This window comes from Pistacia vera, unplaced genomic scaffold (assembly GCF_008641045.1).
Source record: "Pistacia vera cultivar Batoury unplaced genomic scaffold, PisVer_v2 Contig849, whole genome shotgun sequence".
Taxonomy (NCBI): Eukaryota; Viridiplantae; Streptophyta; class Magnoliopsida; order Sapindales; family Anacardiaceae; genus Pistacia; species Pistacia vera.
Window position 1 is genome coordinate 706106 of NW_022196722.1, and position 8067 is coordinate 714172.

At 30.9% G+C, this 8067-nt stretch overlaps 1 long non-coding RNA gene across 1 annotated transcript; it reads right to left on the reverse strand.

The window, feature by feature from the left end:
- Positions 1-5427: 5427 nt before the first annotated feature.
- Positions 5428-7088, reverse strand: LOC116118541. The gene is made up of 3 exons (XR_004126172.1): positions 6817-7088; positions 6574-6688; positions 5428-5897 (listed from the first exon to the last, which is right to left on the reverse strand). It is a non-coding gene; the product is annotated as an uncharacterized LOC116118541 (long non-coding RNA).
- Positions 7089-8067: the final 979 nt, after the last annotated feature.

Here is an 8067-nt window from a genome sequence, read left to right on the forward strand (position 1 = left end):
AACTTGATAATTGAAGTAAATAACTAAGTATATTATTATTGAATCAAATATACTATTTTATTCAAAAATGATTCTTTGAATAACATTAAAACACTTTTAAATTTTTAATTGAATCCTAATTCCAATTATACACTTAATTAATCAAAACTTTAATATTCATATATTATAATATATTAAAAATTTTAATATGGTATAGTTTATAGGTAATAAGTATCATTGTATATTTATTTAATTAGGTTATTCTAAAATTTTAACTTTTTCTATTTTAAATTTTTTATATGTAAAATAATGAAACCCCCCATTATTCACAAATATTTCATTGGAGCCCAGGTTCCAAAACAGGTTCCAAAACAAGTTCCAAAATAAATTCCAAAAATCTGTTCCAAACAGGTTCCAAATCGGGTACCTGCTACAGGCAGTGGCGAACCCAAGATTTTTGCCCAGGGGGGGCCCCGCCACTGTTTGCCAATCAACTAGCAAAAAAAATAAAAAAATAAAAAAAATAACATCCAATTCACAAGGAAACACAAGAAAATTGTTACGTGGAAAAACCTCTTCAATGTGAAGAGATAAAAAAAACCACGGGAATCTAACGATTCACTTAAATACAATATAATCAAAAGAGTTTACTGATGCGTATTTTGACAAACATGCAAATGTAAAAAATGCATTAGTCGCAAAAAGTAATAAAGTGATAAGTAGAGTATCGTTCCCACGAGGATAGTATTACTAAGTACCGATTTCTCTAGTTTAAGTCCTATTTGAAGCAAAACCCAACAACTTAACTAATTAAACAAAATGCTAAAAAAAATGCTAGGGTGTTAATTTCACCTAGATACACTAACCTAAATTATAGAATCTATTACCCAAGTTCTAATTCCTTGATTGAAAATGGAATTCCCTAAGTTGTAAAACATACCTTCTCAGGCTATATTTTCCTACTTATCCCTATTAAGCTTCCGCACCCAACAAAATGAAGATTAATAGTTCAAAGTCTTTTAAGTTATATGGAATTCTATCTAGATTTCATAAATCGCTAAACCTATCTCTAGCGTTTGCTTAATCTACGGTATTTATCACAAGAGGCATAATCACAAATCACTTCTTAGTCTCATTGTGAACAACACACACTTGAATGGTGATCAAACATCCAAAAGTCATTAAGCAAAGAGATAAACACTCAATCATAAAATTAAAACTCAAAGTAAATCAATTCATATAAATTTGAATCATTGTATCAAGGTTACATCAAACCCTAGCTAAACAACTCAGTTCATACTAAAAAACAAAACAAAGTAACAAAGACAAACTAAATCAAGATTCATCATTGAAAAACAAGCAAAAGATTGAGAAATCTTCTCTAATTTAAAGCCCAAATCTTCAATAATCTTCTCCTTCTAAGAGTTGCCTTCCAAATGACGAACCAAGACCCTTTTTCTTTCATTTTTGTGCTAATTTATACCTCTTTCACTTAAGGACCAAGCCCTAGCAAGCCAAAACACGTCGTTTTATTTTTCACATCTGACACAGCTTCGCCACGGTGAAGCTTTTTCCTTGCCGCGGCAAGAATCTTTCGAGCCAAATTTGAGCATGAAAGAGTCTGAATATGGAAAAGTGTTAAACATATGAATTGTAGCCCTTTAAATTATCCTTCTACTCGTTGAAGAATCAGCACAATATGAGGTCTACAGCACAAGTTATGGCAGAAATACTGAAGCACATCTAAAGATGTTTTTCTTCAGTTTCTAACATACTGTTCACGACTTCAAGCCAAGTTTTCACCATTGTTCAGTTAGAATTAGGAAAAACCCAAAACATGAAAGTTGTAGCTCGACTTCTTAGCTTTCCAAAGCTTATATTTTCAGGTCATTCTGAGTTTCTAAGCTCAAGTTAAGTAATTTACGCTCAAAACTGTCATTTATGCTCAAAATCATCGTTTAGGCTTGCAAAGACAAATTAATAGAATTAGATAGCAATTATGACCTAAATTGTATGAGAAATATCCTAAATCCTATTGAAATTTAATGCAAAATCATAGGGAAAAATAGAATTATCATTTACAACAACCACAAATCCACCAAAAATATTCTACACAAATTTAGAGCTTAATCACAACTCTAACAAAAGTAAAATACACAAAGGTTTACAAAAATATGGATTACAATCACTTCAAATCAGTCTGCAGTAAAAGGGAAGTTAGGAATTGGGAAAGAAAAACTTGAATATAAAAAAGACAAAACCTAACTTTTTAATTTTTTAACTTTCTACCTTTTTTTGACCTTTTAAAAAAACTTTTCAAATTTTTTTTTTAAAGTTGAGGGCAGCCCTGGGCTTACCCTCAAGGGGCCTGGGTCCGCCCCTGGCTACAGGTTCCAAGCAGGTTCTAAACTGGGTACCCATTTTAGGTTCTTTTTCCAAATTTTGGTTCCTCCACACATAAGAACCGGAACCAGAACTGCACAGTATTGGTTCCAATAAAATGGAACCAGAACCTACCCACATAGTGTAAGTTCCGAGTAGGTTTCGATTCTGATTTTGGTTCTACCCGCAAGTTTCGGTTCTATCCGCTACCCATGCTCACCCCTAATCTCCCTTTATAAATAAAAAAAAAAATCATAAAATTTATACTAATTATAAAAAAAAATTATTTTACCTTGAAATAAAAATATTTGACTTACAATATATGATGGTAACCAAATATTATGTGGTATACTTGTTATGCTAATTTCTTTTGAAAATATTTATGATCTTCATTTAATTTTATATTTGCTCTCGTGATTAGGTTATGTTAATACTAAGTAAAGCATTCAATCAAATAAATATTGTCTAGTTTAAGTTTCAAAACTTACAATCTTTACATAGTATTAAAAACCCGCTTTTAAAAAACCTTTTTTTTTTTTTTTTTTTTTTAAAGTATATAACTGAAACAATACATTAACATGAAACTTGTAAATAAAAAAACTTATATATATACTTTTGCATGATTGTATGATAAATAGATTCCACTAAAATTAAATAATATTCTAAGAACGCTGATTGTAATTACGCGATTGAGTTTGTTTCCCTATCATACCTAAAATACATATTGGTTTCTTTATTCTCAAAATCTAATTTTATTCTATTTAACTATTTAAAACCGCTAAGATTTGTTAATTTAGTTAAACACCCCCTATAATAAAACATTAAAAATTAATAAAAACACTCACACTGACTCATTAAATGTCGATAACCGGCTACCACTATCGGACGGTAGCCAGAAGACATCGATCCAGCCAGTCTGCGCCGATATGACATTTTTCGACTAGATCCATGTGAATATTAATAATATGATGTGTCAATAAATATTTACTTAATTACCATTCTACTGTTTAATCTAACAATAAAGATTCACGATAACTGAATTTCTACCCAAAAGACCTTCACACGCNTTTTTTTGTTTAAGGTATATAACGGTAAGAATACATAAACATAAAACTTGTAAATAAAAAAACTTATATATATACTTTCGAATGATTGTATTATAAATAGATTCCGCTAAAATTAAATAATATTCTAAGAAAGTTGATTGTAATTACGCGACTGAGTTTGTTTCCCTATCATACCTAAAATACATATTAGTTTTCTTATTCTCAAAATCCAATTTTATTCTATTTAACTATTTAAAACCCTTAAGATTTGTTAATTTAACTAAACACCCCCTACAATAAAATATTGACAATTAATAAAAACACTCACACCCAGCCATTAAACGCTGATAACCGGCTACCACTATTGGACAGTGGCCAGAAGACATCGTAATGACGCACGCCCGATTAGATCTGACCAGTTGTGTGCTGATATGACTTTTTCCGACTAGATCTATGTGGATATTAATAATATAATGTGTCAATAAATATTTACTTAATTACCATTCTACCGTTTAATCTAACCGTAAAGATTCACGATACCCGAGCTTCTACCCAAAAGACCTTCACACGCTTGATACTATACTATTTACCATATCTTGTTTGTACAAACCTTTTTGAGGCACTTGACAAGAAAATGCAGAGTCTATATTACGACTAATACTATTAGTCACGAATTAAACGCTTATCAAATATCAATAAAACTAATTTACTAGATTAATTAAATTGAAAATTAAACATCTAAAGAATTGATTAGATTATATAAATGATGGATATATGATTATGTTAAGTTTCGATTTTTACCTTTTTTTTTCCTAAGCAAAATCTGATGTGATATGCTACAAATCTTTCACATGCTAAAAACTAAAATCCCTTTACGAACAGCTCATAAATTATAATTAGAGCCCATAACCTTTTACATTAGAGTAATACTAGTCTTACAAAGAGCCATACAAATAGTCAAATCTAACTCTTAAAAGAAGGGAAAAAGAGAGAGAGAAAGAAGTAATCATGAATTTCAAGGGCTGGATTTGACTCTTTGTATGATTTTTTGTATAGCTCTTTGTAAGGCTAGTATTACTCATTACATTCTATCTATTGATCAAAATTAATAGATAAAATATTGTAATAGACCCTTGAACAGCTCAATTATTAGAGCCCATAACCTTTTACATTTTGACAATCAACATGTTTAATGCACATGCAATGTTGGTCTTGTACACATTTTCCTTTTTTTTTTTTTTTTTCGTAAATATCAAATTTTCTAAATGTCCGATGCATAAATAATATTATTTTTCTAAAACATTTTTTAATACATTAATTGAATTTAAAAAATTTTCTTGCTATCGTTGATGTTTCACCATTATCTTTCAACTAGATAGAAAGCCCGTGTGTTGGGCGGGTATGTTTATAAATTTTTTTTTACATTATTAGTAATTATTTGTATGGCATTGAATTATTTGTATTGAAGTTAATTTTATATTGAACCGATAATTAAAGAAATAAATAATAAAAATATTATGTATTAAATTTGTACAAATTTTAAATATATATTTAATATAAGTGTAAAGATACTGGATACCAACCCCAACTAAAGACATCTACCATACCCACTAAAACCAATCCCCAAATCCAAACAAAACGCGCAACAACAAATCAAAAAACACCTAGAAACCATTTCCAAAATCTGTAGCTAATCCCCAAATGGGCACTCAAATCTGAATCAAAAAAATTAAATTTATGATAAAATTTGTAAAAGAGGAAGCTTTTTTAACATAGCCCTGAACATTCTTGAGGATTTGGTTGAATGACCTATTTTTCTTTGAATCGAGAACTTGGTTTCACACTTATCTTGCTGCTTTGTATCGTCAAAAGAAGAGATACATGGGAGACTGTATACAACAAATAAATCTAACAATGGAAGATGGAACCTCCATCTAACGTATATTCATATTGGTATCAAGGTGCATCGCATCATATGATCTGTCTTGCAATAAATCCACCAAGACCTTCATTGATCTTCAAACTCAATGTAAACAATTGATTTTTGACAAAAGAAAGCTGTTAATTAAGACCAACTCCCTTACATCTTAATATGATAATTATCCAAGTTGAAGGTCAAGAAGTAAAATAATTCATCCTAGGCATGATAGATTAACTGAGACACATTTCCTCACAACAGACAAAAATAAAATACATTTTATACAGCCAAAGAGGTCACAATAATGACGCAAAATTTAATCATGTATAGCTAATATGAGTTACAAAGACAATGAGAAGTTTACATGATCATCAATCTGCATTCCTGATCAATCATCAATCTTTTGCCCAAACCCTTTTGGCCCAGCCCTGGCTCTTACCTTCACCTTCTTGCCAACCTTCTTCTTCTTCTGCTCTCACCTCAATTTCTCAGAAGGAACAGCACTCAAAGGGATATCACATACTGGATAACGTTCCAACTCCTCATCCATAAATTTTTTATTTACGCACTTTCTGCAAATGGCAAAAAGAATTCCAAAAATTAAATCTTTCAGAAAATCTCAGTTAATACAATACCTTAAAGAGAACCCAGAAAAAATTATGCATGTTAAATACACAGCAAATATCCATACCGAAGACCAAAAAAAAGTCAAAATTATTTAACATGAAACACAGACTCGAGAGTTAATATTATTCACCCGTAATGCTTTGCTTGACTCAAACACACATTATCTGAACTAACGAAAGTTTGACCGCAGTTATGACTTGTTTAATTAAAGCTCAAAGCTCGCAATAGCTGCTGTTTTGTTTTCATCCATGACCAAAAAATAAGTTTTCGAAGACAAGTATGCGCAAAATCATCGTGAGCCATACATTCAAATTCACGAAGTCATAAGTAAAACTAACAGAACTCTGAAATTCTTGGATACGTTGCTTCCCAAAGCTGAGATTGTTTCAGCGTCAACCAGCATTCGAGTTTACTTTAAATGACCAAACAGATGAAACGAAATCCAGATTAGAAGAAACTCAAAAGAAGCCAAACCCATATCGTAAAAGATGCAAAACGGGAAGAAAACGAAGAAAGAGAAGAAAAAATTAGAGAATTTGACAGCAGAAAATTATAATCAGAAACCAATCTAGAAACCAAAATTGGAAAAAGATTAAAATTTTCTATCAAATTAAAAAGGACCTGGTGGCTGCTGCGAATTGGAATCCATGGGCGATTGAATGAATTATTGAGGCGTGTGTGTTATCTCTGACCTCGCCTCACACCCACCTATGAAACCCGATATGCTCAGAGAACTCTGAAAAAAAAAAAAAAAATATCATAATAATCATCATAATTATCACAAAACAACGATTGAATCAATTTCCACAAAAAACCCATGAAGCAAAGGTCAATGCAGAAACAAATCAGGAAGCAAGTAGGTACTTTCTTTTCAATGGCGGCGGCAGCGTTTTGAGAGGCATCGAGAAGTGGCTGAGACTGAGGCAAGAGACCTTCACGTCTCTTCTTCAACAAATTATCTTCTCTTTTGTTCTTTTTTATCTCCACCAAATTGTCTTCTCTCCGCCGGTGCGGAGTACAAAGCCAATTCTTCTACACTGAACATTCTCTGAAAGCAGAAGCAAAATCAATTCAAATTCGAATTCAAAATATATCCAAAACTGAATATTTAACCTATGCACGTAAACAAAGTTTTATCGAGATCTTTGGATGCTATTTAATTTTTATTATTATACAAGAGAAGGTGAAGGATTAACTTAAATCTATATATCTTTTAATTAGGCATTTAAATGTTGAATGTATGTTATTAATACTAATAAATAACAATTTACATATAAACAAAGTTTTCTTAAAACCTTTGAAATACTACTATTTAATTATTATTAATATTTATGTGAATGTAAAAGAATTAACATGAGTTTATATATCTTTTAATTAGATATTTGAATCCTCAACATATGCTATTAATACTAATAAATAGTTATTATAGAGCTGCAACTGAAATCCTATATAATAATCATATATTAATAAACCTACTAAAATCCTATGTGGTATCCTACATAGAATCCTACGTGGAGTCCAAATGACAATCGATAGAGAGGTGGGTTACAAGATTATACAGATATATAGATATTTCTTCAACCCCTCAATTATAAAAAAATAAAAAAATAAATCTTAGATTATCAACTAGATCAATATGTTAAATTGTATTAGTTGAATTACCAAACGAGTTCACATGTTAACTAAGGGTGCGTTTGGTTGAAGGAATGTTGTATTACTGTGATTGTTATATTAATGGAAAAATATATTAACTTGAAGATTACTAGAAATGTTTAGGGAAATGTGTTTGGTTAGGTTGGAATAAATTGGTGGGTATGGTATAGAGATTACTAAATTGCCTTCCTTTTTAAAAATTAATATAATATTATTTTTTGAATTATTTCTTTTAACCCCTTACATTTGAGATTTTGCTAAAACACCTGAGCCATATAAAAGTTTAATTTATAACAAAATCACCCCACCCGCCCTAAGCCACTATTGGCTGCTGGGCACCATCGGCAGTCATCGTAATGGCGCATGACCAGCTAGATCTAGTTGTTCATGCACCAATATGGTCGTTTCCGGCTAGATCTATGGCCATAATCTGGCCATTGACAGCCAAATTTATGGCCGTAG